Source organism: Xenopus laevis, chromosome 7L (genome assembly GCF_017654675.1).
Source record: "Xenopus laevis strain J_2021 chromosome 7L, Xenopus_laevis_v10.1, whole genome shotgun sequence".
In the NCBI taxonomy this organism is placed as follows: domain Eukaryota; kingdom Metazoa; phylum Chordata; class Amphibia; order Anura; family Pipidae; genus Xenopus; species Xenopus laevis.
The window spans coordinates 138,552,149-138,568,237 of NC_054383.1; positions in this window are offsets into that span (position 1 = coordinate 138,552,149).

Genomic DNA, 16,089 nt, shown 5'->3' on the forward strand with positions numbered 1-16,089 from the left:
CTTCTGCCAGAATGACAGCTTGCGTTAACTTTCCACACCTCCTATGTAATAATTGCGCCCACTATTTAAATATGCAAGTGTGTTGGAGAGGCGAATGATCAATATTGTTGCAGAGTCAGACTGAAGGCCAATTTTTTGCCAATATAGCACATCAGATCAGGAGGCACATATGTAGTAAATCTTTCAATGTAAAAAAATAAAATTAAAAATAAAATTTTTGGGGGGGCCATTGCCCCTGTGGCCTTCCCAGTTCCGACGCCTATGCTTACATGGTTCTTAATCCTGCACTTATCACAATTGTGTAGATTTTCTTTTGAGCCTACAAAGCCAATTAATAGTTTTCATTTAATAAAAGATATAACGTAAACTATTGTCACAGGTACAGCATTTGAATAAACAAAAAAATCTGTCTTTGGATTTAAGTAATTTTTATAAAGAAGGTTTCAAGACATTGAAAAAACTTTTAGAATTATGGTATGATCCAAGGGTAGAGGAAGAGAAGGGCATGCTTAGAGATATTTATGAGCTATGGGACTAAATTCCACATTTGCATATAGATTTGCCATCATTTAGAAAGAAATGTTATAGATATCCTAATATAACTGAAAATTGTGTTATAGAGTCCTTTGTTTGGAAAGTCATAGAGGACATACTAACTATTCCCAGCTCTGTTTTACAGTTCAACACCAGTAAAGATTAATGGTGTGAGTTACAAAATCTTACAAATGTGCCCACCAGCTGTGCCAATCTGTTTTTGGTATTGGGAGAGACATATTTTTTCAAATGAGGAATTGTACATGTGTTATAACTAAGATGGCTCAGGTACATAGATGATATCATGCTCATTTGACAAGGATCGGAATTTCTGTAAAATTAATCTGTGGCAAAGTAGAAAGAGAACAATTTTAATTTACTTCTAACCATGAACTTTGATCCTAAAGGATTAGAATTTTTGGACATTTCCATAAATGTTGCTGAACAAGGTCTAATCTCTACCAATTTGGTTTGTAAGGATACAGCAAGTAATATTTCGCTTCATGTCTCTTCCATGCACCCCTCTTAATACACTTAAGTAAATATTGTCCTTTTACATCTCTTGCCTTTAACCACCATTTGTGAGGGTCTGTGTGCTGCCTCAGATATCACCTGACCAGAAATACTACAGCTTTAACTGTAACAAAAACAAGTGTGGAAGCAAAAGACAGAACTCTGTCTGTTAATTGGCTCATGTGACCTAATAAGTATAGTTTGTTGGTATGTTTGTGTGCACAGTGAATTGTATGGTCCAAGGAGGCTGCCCTTATTTTTAAAATGGCAATTTTCTATTTATGATTACCCAATGACACATACTATTAGATAAGTTTATAATTGTGAAAATGGCTTATTTACATGAAGCAGGGTTTTACATATGAGCTTTTTTATGCAATATATTTTTATAGAGACCTACATTGTTTGATGGTATTGTTTTTTTTCCTTTAACAGTAAGGCCGTAGCATCCTCTTAATCACCTAGAATTACGACTCCTCCTCTAACCCACTCTGCCCCCTCCCTCAGGAATTTACATTGGCTGTTGGCTCATGAGTAGTGATGGGCGAATTTATTCGCCAGGCGCAAATTCGCGGCGAATTTGCGTGATTCGCCGCCAGCGAATAAATTCGTGAAAATTTATTCCGGCATCAAAAACGAGACGCCGGCGCCGTTTCGCGAATTTTTAGCCATTTCGCGAATTTCGCAAATTTATCGGCGCAAATTCGCCCATCACTATTCATGAGCATGCTCAGTTCTTCTCAGCTCAGATTACTAAACACCCCCTCCAGTCTAACAGCCAATGAAGAGATAGCATTTCTGACCTCCATTGTCACTCTCGACACCCAACACCAGAACAAATGGCAAGCACCCTGGTGTCGGCTCGTGCTTCACCTGTAGTGTGACCGCCTTTGACCTCGGGAGGAGCCCTCAGCTTCTTGGATGCCACCAGGACTTAAAGGAGAGGTGCAAGGCTGGAGGTTCTGGATAGGCACAACTGTAATAAAGTCTTTTGGGCAGAAGGTCAAGGTACAAGGCATTAGGCAATAGAGTAGTTAGATCAGGCCGGGTCAGGGCAGGCAGAATATATTCGTAGTCAGGCAGGCAAAGGTCAATACCAGATAGTCAATCAAAGGGTTAAGCAGAATCGAAGTCAGTAATCAGGCAAGGGGTCAGGATACAGAATGTAGAATCGTCAAAAGCCAGGCAGGAGTCAAAACAGGTAATCAGAATCAGAATCAGGTTCAAACAGAATAGCAACAGCTAACAGCACCAGGAAACAAATCCTATAATGGGCAATGATGAATTAACTGAGCTCCCTTAAATACCCATTTGAATTTCACGCCAATACGCTCGTTTGCTCGCTGGCGTCATTACGCCAGTGCACCAGCGTCAATAGAGCCCACGCGGTGCAGGCATACGTGTCCTAAGTATCCGTAATGACGGCCAAAGAGGAGCGGTGCGGCGGGCATCCCCGCCGCACCACTGGACAACCAGGCACAATTTTTATTATACCCATAGAAACTGTCGCTGTCTGATCCTATTTGTCTCCTGAACTCAGCTTAACAATTACAGTGCTCAATCCCAGCAGAATTTTTATTCAAAATATGTTGTGCCTGTGTAAAGCTGCTAAGGGGCTTAGTAGGATTTGATCATCTGGTGATGAGTTTAAGAGACAGGCTTATTATCTTTATAAAAGGTTTAGAATGCATGTCTATAAAACTCAACTTTTACATATGGCTTATCAATGGACTCTATCTGAGACAAGTGAGTCATTGTTATATACATCCAATAAAGACTCTCAAACCTTGGAGGGTAACAATAGTAAGAACTGTAACTGTTTTATGCTCTCCTTTAATGCTAATAATACAAATATATGGACTATTCTTAGCAAACATTGGGCTAGTTTAGCTAATGATCATGTGGTAGGACAATTGCTAAACTCCAAGCCATCATTTACCTACAGGAGGAATCAGAGTATTAAAGGTTTACTAGTCCAAAGACACTTTAGGAGAAAAATGGATATTGGGTGTTGTAAGAATTCAGGCAACTCTAAATGTGGCAATTGTGAGCAATGTAAATGGATAAAACAATGTAAAACCTTTGGTAATAATTTGATTCAATTTGATATGTTGAACTACTTTAATTGCACAGCAACTTTTTTCATTTATCTTTTTACTTTCCATCGTGGAAGTTTATATAAAGGCAAAATGAAAAGGACATTGGAAAGAAGGATTTATGAACATTTACTGGATATACAAAATTGTAATATGATGTCAAACTGGAAACTGCCTGGATCTATGGGTTAAACACCTACAAAAATGAATTTGGACTTACTGGACATTTGAATTTTCAGTGTTTCTTATGAAAATGTAAATTTGTACCCTTTTTTACTCATACATTTTGATTTATATGTATCTTTATTTATAAAACAATATCTATTATATGTGTAGTTAACCCTCTGTTGTGGGACTGTAGTGCCTTAAGTTTATGGGTTAGGTTTTCTTTTAATTGTGCCTGGTATTAAAAACTGTTCTTTTTTTTGGTATTATACAGTTTACAATTTTGGACACCCTTGGCTACTGTATATTTAGTTTATTCATTCACCAGTAGTGAGTTTATATTAGTGTATTATTGGATTTAATTCCCCTTTTTAATATTTTTTACTCATTACTTAATTAGATTTTTGAGTTCTGCATAATGATTGGTCATTTGGGCTTTGTATATGTCTCTACCACTTTTGTTTCACCAGCCTATGATTAAGTGCAATAGAACCATAATACATGAGGCTGTTCACCTTGCGTATATGCCAATAAATATTCTCCTTTTATTTTGCACCTGACTACATGAGATTTAACTAGTTCAAGTTCATTTTCCTTTGTCATTGTCACACCACTTAGCTACTCTCTATAAACATTCCATTAACAATTTCTCTATAAATGCACCAAGAACAACCCCCACTGCCCAAGTTCCTTCTCACTACATCATAAAAACGTAAATTCTTGTGAAATGATCTGCCCCATAAAGTCATGCTGATTGCTACTTATAATGCCATTCTCTAGAAAATCATGTTTAATGTGTCTCTTATCAAACTATAGTATTTATAATTTATATATATAGTAACCAGTTTCCTATCCATGTATAAACAGCATTGCCAACCCAATATATTTTAACAGTTAAGCAACACACTATAAAACCCCTGACAAAGTCCAGTTGAACCTACTACCCCCTTAAACTTCCAGTTCCTATTTACCACACTATAAAAAGCAAATGATTTCTTGTGACATGTTGTGCCCCCATAAAGCCATGAATACTTATAACACTATTCTCCAGAATATGATCTTGCATGTGAAAACAAACTCTTAAATAACTTGCCCCTCACACATCAGGCTGACAGGCCTATAATTGCCAGACTGAGATCGTTATCTCTTTTTAAATATTGGAAAGGTATCAGCTTTCTTCCAAACCTTGGGAACCATACAAAATGAAAGTTACCCTGGGAAAATCAGGAATACAGGCCTGGCTAAAACTCAGTACTCGAGGATGTATTCCACCTGGCCCTGATGCTTTGTTCACATTCATTTTCCTTAAATATTTATGTATATTGTACAGGTTTGTGAATGTTCGGCAATCAGACACAGATTTTCAGGTCAAACTTTATCCTGCAAATTTGCCCCAAAATGTACCCCCTTTTTAAGCCTGCCTGCATATATACAATAGCTTGTACAGCATATGCCTCAAGGGTCAGCAGTGGATTCCCATCCCAGCAGCACAACATTACTGTTGGGTTCTGGTTAGGGATGTAGCGAACGTCGGAAAAAAAGTTCGCAAACATATTCGCGAACTTGCGTCAAAAATGCGAACGATTCGCGAACGTCGCGAACCCCATAGACTTCAATGGGAAGGCGAATTTTAAAAGCTAAAAAAGACATTTCTGGCCAGAAAAATGATTTTAAAGTTGTTTAAAGGGTGCAACAACCTGGACAGTGGCATGCCAGAGGGGGATCAAGGGCAAAAATGTTTCTAAAAAATACATTGTTGACACAGCGCTGCGTTTTGTGCTGTAAAGGGCAGAAATCACACTACATTTCTAAACCTGTGTAATAAACTGCTTTAAAACGTCCAGCGTCTACATGTAAAGGTTACAGCCTGTTCACACGCAAAGACAAAACGCGGCGCTTACTGCAACGCAAAAAAACGCAAAGAGCTTTAATGAATGATACCGTCAAGTGAGCAAATAATAGTTGTTAATTACTAGTTGAGCTTGTCACCTCCAGGATGTTCGTCCTGTTGGTGGCAATATTTCTGTAGTGGTGTGTTAAGCAGTCACTGTGCTTGTGCGCACGTGCACGGTCAGGCAGAGGTAATTCAATGTACAGTGAAGTCAACCAAAAAACACTGATTCTGCAGTGTGGGCCCAGTTTTGGTCTACTTTATTGATCACCTGCGGTGACCATAAAAGATGCGATTTTGCCACTGTTGCAGAACCCTGAAAAATTAGGCATGTGTACTTTCCTGAAAAATTATGTTTTTTTTGTCGCAGCCACTGAAGTACAGAGGCCAGAAAAAATATGCCATGTGAATGCTTAAAATATAAAAAAAATTGTCGCAGCCACTGAAGCACAGAGGCCAGAAAAAATATGCTATATGAATGCTAAAAATATAATTTTTTTTTGTCGCAGCCACTGAAGCACAGGGGCCAGAAAAATATGCCATATGAATGCTAAAAATATTATTTTTTTTGGTCGCAGCCACTGAAGCACAGAGGCCAGAAAAAATATGCCATATAAATGCTGAAAATAGTCATTTTTTTGTCGCAGCCACTGAAGCACAGAGGCCAGAAAAAATATGCCATATAAATGCTGAAAATAGTCATTTTTTTGGTCGCAGCCACTGAAGCACAGAGACCAGAAAAAATATGCCATATAAATGCTGAAAATAGTCATTTTTTTGTCGCAGCCACTGAAGCACAGAGGCCTGAAAAAATATGCCATATAAATGCTGAAAATAGTCATTTTTTTGGTCGCAGCCACTGAAGCACAGAGGCCAGAAAAAATATGCCATATAAATGCTGAAAATATTCATTTTTTTTTGTCGCAGCCACTGAAGCACAGAGGCCAGAAAAAATATGCCATATAAATGCTGAAAATATTCATTTTTTTTGTCACAGCCACTGAAGCACAGAGGCCAGAAAAAATATGCCATATAAATGCTGAAAATATTCATTTTTTTTGTCGCAGCCACTGCAGCACAGAGGCCAGAAAAAATATGCCATACAAATGCTGAAAATATTCATTTTTTTTGTCGCAGCCACTGAAGCACAGAGGCCAGAAAAAATATGCCATATAAATGCTGAAAATACTCTTTTTTTTTTGTCACAGCTACTGAAGCACAGAGGCCAGAAAAATATGCCATATAAATGCTGAAAATATTCATTTTTTTTTGTCACAGGCACTGAAGCACAGAGGCCAGAAACAATATGCCATATAAATGCTGAAAATATTCATTTTTTTTGGTCACAGCCACTGAAGCACAGAGGCCAGAAAAAATATGCCATATAAATGCTGAAAATATTAATTTTTTTGGTTGCAGCCACTGAAGCACAGAGGCCAGAAAAACTCAGGATTTACCTGGATTCAAATGAAACCAGTAGGGTTTGCACCCTAGTTTGTAACGGTGGCGGAGGGAGGAGGACGCTAAAGGACAGCTGTGTGTGGAGTCATGAGGCGTGCAGAGAAGGACAGCTGCATGGGGAGTCAGAAACTCAGAACAAGTCTTCCGGCGTGCAGTAACCATCCGAGATCCACCCCTCATTCATTTTAATAAAGGTCAGGTAATCCACACTTTTGTGACCTAGGCGAGTTCTCTTCTCAGTTACAATCCCTCCTGCTGCACTGAAGGTCCTTTCTGAGAGGACACTTGAGGCGGGGCAAGACAAGAGGTTCATGGCAAATTGTGACAGCTCTGGCCACAGATCAAGCCTGCGCACCCAGTAGTCCAGGGGTTCATCGCTCCTCAGAGTGTCGATATCTGCAGTTAATGCCAGGTAGTCCGCTACCTGCCGGTCGAGGCGTTCTTTGAGGGTGGATCCCGAAGGGTTCTGGCGCTGCCTTGGACTGAAAAACATTTGCATGTCTGACGTTACAGAGTGGCCAAAGTGCTTTGTCCTTGCAGGTGCGCTCGTGGCAGGATTACTGGCACCTCTGCCCCTGGAATGTTGATGAGTTCCTGAAGTGACATCACCCTTAAAAGCATTGTACAACATGTTTTGCAGGCTGGTTTGTAAATGCAGCATCCTTTCGGACTTGTGGTATGTTGGTAACATTTCTGCCACTTTATGCTTGTACCGGTCTAGTAGCATTGCTACCCAGTACAGGTCCTTCTCCTTAAGCCTTTTGATACGGGGGTCCTTCAACAGGCATGACAGCATGAAAGACCCCATTCTCACAAGGTTGGATGCAGAGGTATCCATCTCCGCTTCCTCGTTATCAAGGACTGCATCATCCACGGTCTCCTCCCCCCAGCCACGTACAAGACCAGGGGTCCCCAAAAGGTCACCACCAGCCCCCTGGGAAGCCTGCTCCTGTTGGTCCTCCTCCTCCACAAAGCCACCTTCCTCCTCTGACTCCACTTCTGACACCTCTCCCTGCGTTGCAGCAGGTGCCTGGGTTCATTCTGGTGATTCCGACCAGATATCGTGCGCTTCCTGCTCCTCGTCACGCTGGTCTACAGCCTCATCTGTCACTCGTCGCACGGCACGCTCCAGGAAGAAAGCAAAGGGTATTAGGTCACTGATGGTGCCTTCGGTGCGACTGACCATATTTGTAACCTCTTCAAAAGGGCGCATGAGCCTGCAGGCATCGCGCATAAGCACCCAGTAACGGGGAAAAAATCCCCAGCTCTGCAGATCCAGTCCTACCACCCAGTTCAAACAGGTATTCATTGACGGCTCTTTGTTGTTGCAGCAGACGTTCCAACATGAGGAGCGTTGAATTCCAGCGAGTCTGGCTGTCGCAAATCAAACGCCTGACTGGCATGTTGTACCGCTGCTGAATGTCAGCAAGGCGTGCCATGGCTGTGTAGAAACGTCTGAAATGGGCCGACACCTTCCTGGACTGCCTGAGAACGTCCTGGAATCCTGGGTACTTCGAGACAAAACGTTGGACTATTAAATTCAGAACATGTGCCATGCAGGGCACATGTGTTAAATTGCCCAGTCTCAGTGCTGCCAACAGATTGCTTCCGTTGTCACACACCACTTTTCCGATCTTCAGTTGGTGTGGGGTCAGCCACCGATCGGCCTGTGACTGCAGAGATGACAGGAGTACAGATCCGGTATGGTTTCTGCTTTCCAGGCACGTCATCCCCAAGACAGCATGACAACGGCGTACCTGGCACGTCCAATAGCCTAGGGGGAGCTGGGGGTGCACAGGTGTGGAGGAGGAGGACCCAGCAGCAGAGGAGGAAGAAGAGGAAGAAGACGAGGTAGAGAGCGAAGGAGGAGTAGAGGTGGTGGCAGAACCGCGTGCAATCCGTGGCGGTGACACCAACTCCACTGTCGTTGTTGAGCCACACATTCCCTGCTTCCCAGCCATTACCAAATTCACCCAGTGGGCAGTGTAGGTGACATACCTGCCCTGACCATGCTTGGAGGACCATGCGTCAGTAGTCATATGGACCTTTGGCCCAACACTAAGTGACAGAGATGCGGTGACTTGGCTCTGCACATGGTGGTACAGGTGTGGTATTCCCTTTTTTGAAAAAAAATTGCGGCTGGGTACCTTCCACTGCGGTGTCCCAATTGCTACAAATTTGCGGAAGGCCTCAGAGTCCACCAGCTGGTATGGTAAAAGCTGGCGGGCTAAGAGTGCAGACAAGCCAGCTGTCAGACGCCGGGCAAGGGGGTGACTCGCAGACATTGGCTTCTTACGCTCAAACATGGCCCTCACAGAAACTTGGCTGGGGGCAGATGACTGGGAATGGGAACTGGTGGTCAAGGTGGAAGGCGGAGTGGAGGGTGGTTCAGACGGGTCAAGGACAGCAGAGGTAGAGCAGTAAGATGCTGGACCAGAAGGAGGGTGGCTTTTAGTTTGCCTGTTGCCTTTGAGGTGTTGCTCCCAAAGTGCTTTGTGCTTGCCGTTCATGTGCCTTCGCATAGACGTTGTACCTATGTGGCTGTTGGGCTTCCCAAGACTCAGTTTCTGACTGCACTCATTGCAAATTACAACACTTTTGTCAGAGGCACACACATTAAAAAAATCCCACACTGCTGACCTTTTTGAAGCTGGCAATCTGGCGGTAACAGTAGAAGTTGGCGGCATTGGCGGCAATGGCGGGTGCGTTGGCCGGCTGACCACAGGTGCCGATACATGTTGTTGCCCTACTGTTCCCTGCGAGCTGTCCTCCCTGCTTCTTCTAAGTCTTATTCTCCTCCTGCCTCTCTGACTCTCCGTCTCTCCATCTGAACTATCCTCCTCTTGCTCTCTTCTACTGGGCACCCACAAAACATCAATCTCCTCATCATCATTCTCCTCAGATGCATCAATTTCTTCTGACAGCTCACAGAAGGAAGCAGCAGCGGGGATCTCCTCATCACTCATTATGTCCATCTCTGTTGTGTTCTCTGCCAGAATTAAATCTGGTGTAACGTCCTCATCTCCTTCATCTTCTTCTGCCAATAATGGTTGCGCATCACTCAGTTCAAGAAACTCATGTGAAAATAACTCCTCTGATTCCAGTGAAGAAGGGGCGCCGGTGGTGGAGGAAGTGTTACGTGGGGTGGCCATAGCAGTGGAGGATGAGGATGTTGTGGTAAAGTTAGAAACGGTAGAGGATGGGGTGTGCTGTGTAAGCCAGTCAACTACCTCTTCAGCATTTTGGGAGTTCCGGGTCATTGCCTTTTTAAAACTGGGCAATTTCCTAGGGCCACAGGATAGCATAGCAGCACGGCCCCTAGTGCCTCTGTGGGCGGCCTGCCTTTGCCTGGCATTATTTTTAAAACAACAACAACTCAGGTGGTGTTTCTGGAGATGGTATTATTATTGATATTTAGACAGTCTGTGAACAAGCTCACACAGCTAGGTGGCAGTTGTTTGAAAATGAAGAACACACTGGGCAAACAATGCCTACAAGGTCAACGTATACACTACTACAGCAGTGGATACGAATATATTATTGCTGCTTAAAAAACGTCACTCGGGTGGTGTTTCTGGAGACGGTATTATTATTGATATTTAGACAGAATGTGAACAAGCTCACACAGCTAGATGGCAGTTGTTTGAAAATGAACAACACACTGGGCAAACAATGCCTACAAGGTCAACGTATACACTACTACAGCAGTGGATACGGAATATATTATTGCTGCTTGAAAAACGTCACTCGGGTGGTGTTTCTGGAGACGGTATTATTATTGATATTTAGACAGAATGTGAACAAGCTCACACAGCTAGATGGCAGTTGTTTGAAAATGAAGAACACACTGGGCAAACAATGCCTACAAGGTCAACGTATACACTACTACAGCAGTGGATACGGAATATATTATTGCTGCTTGAAAAACGTCACTCGGGTGGTGTTTCTGGAGACGGTATTATTATTGATATTTAGACAGAATGTGAAAAAGCTGACACAGCTAGATGGCCGTTGTTTGAAAATGAAGAACACACTGGGCAAACAATGCCTACAAGGTCAACGTATACACTACTACAGCAGTGGATACGGAATATATTATTGCTGCTTGAAAAACGTCACTCAGATGGTGTTTCTGGAGAGGGTATTATTATTGATATTTAGACAGAATGTGAAAAAGCTCACACAGCTAGATGGTGTTGTTTGAAAATGAAGAACAAACTGGGCAAACAAATTGAAACAATGCCTGCAAGGTCAACGTATACACTACTACAGCAGTGGATACGGAATATATTATTGCTGCTTGAAAAACGTCACTCAGGTGTTGTTTCTGGAGACGGTATTATTTTTGATATTTAGACAGAATGTGAAAAAGCTCACACAGCTAGATGTCCGTTGTTTGAAAATGAAGAACACACTGGGCAAACAATGCCTACAAGGTCAACGTATACACTACTACAGCAGTGGATACGGAATATATTATTGCTGCTTGAAAAACGTCACTCAGGTGTTTCTGGAGACGGTATTATTATTGATATTTAGACAGTATGTGAACAAGCTCACACAGCTAGATGGCAGTTGTTTGAAGAACACACTGGGCAAATAATGCCTGCAAGTGCACTACTATTGGTGCACTACTATGAAGAACAGCAAACAGCACTGTACACGTTAAATAAGTAAAATAAAAAAAAAATTATATGTATATTAAAAAAAAAAAATTCTCAGGTTGGTGCTGCTGAACTACTAGGAGCAGCACAGTAGCACACCAGTCCCACTCCCCAATACTGCTAGACTAATAGCACTGGGCTCTTATAGTAGCAACTAGCAAAGTAAAAAAACAAAAAAGAAAATAAAAGCAGTCCTTACAAGGACTATTGGGTTATTACAGCAGTCAGCTCAGCAGATGAGATCAGAAGAGATCAGTGCCCACAGCAGGCAGCTACATACAGAGCACTGCAGTAGAAGGTAGATCACTAGCCAGCAAAGCTACCTAACCTAAAATGTCCCTCAAATCCCTGCAGACTTCTGTCCCTCCAATACAGAGCAGTATCAAGTAGATTACTAGCCAGCAACTGTCCCTCAAATCAGTGAAATCACTAACAGCTCTCTCCCTACACAAGCTCTTCCAAGCACACACAGGCAGAATGAAAAAATGCTGCCGGGCTTCAGTTTATATATGGAAGGGGAGTGGTCCAGGGGGTGTGGGGGTGGTCCAGGAGGGAGAGCTTCCTGATTGGCTGCCATGTATCTGCTGGTCTGGGGTGAGAGGTCAAAAAAAAGCGCCAGGTAAGGCGAACCCAAAATGGCGAACGTCGCGCGACAGTCGATGTTCGCGCGAACAAGTTCGCCGGCGAACAGTCCGCGACATCCCTAATCACGGGATAGCGGCAATGTCAAATTGTCATAGAGTCTATGCAAAGGGCTATGTTGTTGACAAGCAGTCTTTGACCTGGATTGGAAAGTCCTCTTGTGATTGGTCAATTTTGACCGATATGGAAATGAAGAAGACTTTGCTGTTTTTTCTCTCCCTATGGTATTACGGGATAGGGAAGTTGAGGCTTACTAGGCACAGGTCAACACATAGTAATGTGTTGGAATGTTAGCTTTTATTATGGGAGTGCTTAGGCAAAGGGATATGGGACTGACAGCTCTTGTCATAGAAGGCTGTGGGTCTTCCTATTCTTTGTATGGCAGGGAGGAATCTATAGTAGGCCGGCAGTCTTTAACATGGATTGGAAAGTCCTCTTGTGATTGGTCAATTCTGACCGATATGGAAATGAAGAAGACTTTGCCGTTTTTTCTCTCCCTATTGTATTACGGGATAGGGAAGTTGAGGCTTACTAGGCACAGGTCAACACATGGTAATGTGTTGGAATGTTAGCTTTTATCCTGAGAGTGCTTAGGCTATGGCTAATTTGCCATAGAGCCTGGGCAAAGGGATATGGGACTGACAGCTCTTGACATAGAAGGCTGTGGGTCTTCCTATTCTTTGTATGGCAGGGAGGAATCTATAGTAGGCTAAAGGCTATGTTGTTTGACCGGCAGTGTTTAACATGGATTGGAAAATCCTCTTGTGATTGGTCAATTTTGACCTATATGGAAATGAAGTTGTCTTTGCCAGTTTTTCTCTCCCTATGGTATCACGGGATAGGGAAGTTGAGGCTTACTAGGCACAGTTCAACACATGGGAATGTGTTGGAATGTTAGCTTTTATCATGGGAGTGCTTAGGCAATGGCTAGTTTGCCATAGAGCCTAGGCAAAGGAATATGGGACTGACAGCACTTGTCATAGAAGGCTGTGGGTCTTCCTATTCTTTGTTTGGCAGGGAGGAATCTATAGTAGGCAAAAGGCTATGTTGTTGACAGGCAGTCTTTAACATGGATTGGAAAGTCCTCTTGTGATTGGCCAATTTTGACCGATATGGAAAAGAAAAAGACCTTGCCAGTTTTTCTCTCCCTATGGTATCACGGGATAGCGGCAATGTCAAATTGTCATAGAGTCTATGCAAAGGGCTATGTTGTTGACAGGCAGTCTTTGACCTGGATTGGAAAGTCCTCTTGTGATTGGTAAATTTTGACCGATATGGAAATGAAGAAGAATTTGCTGTTTTTTCTCTCCCTATGGTATTACAGGATAAGGAGGTTGAGGCTTACTAGGCACAGGTCAACACATGGTAATGTGTTGGAATGGTATCTTTTATCATGGGAGTGCTTAGGCAATGGCTAATTTGCCATAGAGTCTAGACAATGGGATATGGGACTGACCGGTCTTGACATAGAAGGCTGTGGGTCTTCCTATTCTTTGTATGGCAGGGAGGAGTCTATAGTAGGCAAAAGGCTATGTTGTTTGACCGGCAGTCTTTAACATGGATTGGAAAGTCCTCTTGTAAATTGGTCAATTTTGACCGATATGGAAATGAAGAAGAGTTTGCCGTTTTATCTCTCCCTATGGTATTACGGGATAGGGAAGTTGAGGCTTACTAGGCACAGGTCAACACATGGCTTTGTGTTGGAATGTTAGCTTTTATCATGGGAGTATTTAGGCAATGGCTAATTTGCCATAGAGCCTAGGCAAAGGGATATGGGACTGACAGCTCTTGACATAGAAGGCTGTTGGTCTTCCTATTCTTTGTATGGCAGGGAGGAATCTATAGTAGGCAAAAGTCTATGTTGTTTGACCGGCAGTCTTTAACATGGATTGGAAAGTCCTCTTGTGATTGGTTAATTTTGACCGATATGGAAATGAAGTTGACTTTGCCAGCTTTTCTCTCCCTATGGTATCACGGGATAGCGGCAATGTCAAATTGTCATAGAGTCTATGCAAAGGGTTATGTTGTTGACAGGCAGTCTTTGACCTGTATTGGAAAGTCCTCTTGTGATTGGTCAATTTTGACTGATATGGAAATGAAGAAGACTTTGCTGTTTTTTCTCTTCCTATGGTATTATGGGATAGGGAAGTTGAGGCTTAATAGGCACAGCTCAACACATGGTCATGTGTTGGAATGTTTGCTTTTATCATGGGAGTGCTTAGGCAAAGGGATTTGGGACTGGCAGCTCTTGTCATAGAAGGCTGTGGGTCTTCCTATTCTTTGTATGGCACGGAGGAATCTATAGTAGGCAAAAGGTTATGTTGTTTGACCGGCAGTGTTTAACATGGATTGGAAAGTCCTCTTGTGATTGGTCAATTTTGACCGATATGGAAATGAAGAAGACTTTGCCGTTTTTTCTCTCCCTATGGTATTACGGTATAGGGAAGTTGAGTCTTACTAGGCACAGGTCAACACATGGCAATTTGTTGGAATGTTAGCTTTTATCATGGGAGTGCTTAGGCCAAGGTATATGGGACTGACCGGTCTTGACATAGAAGGCTGTGGATCTTCCTATTCTTTGTATGGCAGGGAGGAATCTATAGTAGGCAAAAGGCTATGTTGTTTGACCGGCAGTCTTTAACATGGATTGGAAAGTCCTCTTGTGATTGGTCAATTTTGACCTATATGGAAATGAAGTTGACTTTGCCAGTTTTTCTCTCCCTATGGTATCACGGGATAGCAGCAATGTCAAATTGTCATAGAGCCTATGCAAAGGGCTATGTTGTTGACAGGCAGTCTTTGACCTGGATTGGAAAGTCCTGTTGTGATTGGTCAATTTTGACTGATATGGAAAAGAAGAAGACTTTGCCGTTTTTTCTCTCCCTATGGTATTACGAGATAGGGAAGTTGAGGCTTACTAGGCACATGGCAATGTGTTTGAATGTTAGCTTTTGTCATGGGAGTGCTTAGGCAAAGGGATATGGGACTGATAGCTCTTGTCATAGAAGGCTGTGGGTCTTCCTATTCTTTGTATGGCAGGGAGGGATCTATAGTAGGCAAAAGGCTATGTTGTTTGACCGGCAGTCTTTAACATGGATTGGAAAGTCCTCTTGTGATTGGTCAATTTTGACCGATATGGAAATGAAGAAGACTTTGCCGTTTTTTCTCTCCCTATGGTATTACGGGATAGGGAAGTTGAGGCTTACTAGGCACAGTTCAACACACGGCTATGTGTTGGAATGTTAGCTTTTATCATGGGAGTGCTTAGGCAAAGGTATATGGGACTGACCGGTCTTGACATAGAAGGCTGTGGGTCTTCCTATTCTTTGTATGGCAGGGAGGAATCTATAGTAGACAAAAGGCTATGTTGTTTGACCGGCAGTCTTTAACATGGATTGGAAAGTCCTCTTGTGATTGGTCAATTTTGACAGATATGGAAAAGAAGAAGACCTTGCCAGTTTTTCTCTCCCTATGGTATCACGGGATAGCGGCAATGTCAAATTGTTTTAGAGTCTATGGAAAGGGCTATTTTGTTGACAGGCAGTCTTTGACCTGGATTGGAAAGTCCTCTTGTGATTGGTCAATTTTGACCGATATGGAAATGAAATAGACTTTGCCGTTTTTTCTCTCCCTATGGTATTACGGGATAGGGAAGTTGAGGCTTACTAGGCACAGGTCAACACATGGATATGTGTTGGAATGTTAGATTTTATCATGGGAGTGCTTAGGCAATGGCTAATTTGCCATAGAGCCTAGGCAAAGGGATATGGGACTGACAGCTCTTGTCATAGAAGGCTGTGGGTCTTCCTATTCTTTGTATGGCAGGGAGGAATCTATAGTAGGCAAAAGGCTATGTTGTTTGACAGGCAGTCTTTAACATGGATTGGAAAGTCCTCTTGTGATTGGTCAAATTGACTGATATGGAAATGAAGAAGACTTTGCCGGTTTTTCTCTCCCTATGGTATTACGGGATAGCGGCAATGTCAAATTGTCATAGAGTCAAGGCAAAGGGCTATGTTGTTGACAGGCAGTCCTTGACCTGGATTGGAAAGTCCTCTTGTGATTGGTCAACTTTGACTGATATGGAAATGAAGAAGATTTTGCCGTTTTTTTCTCTCCCTAT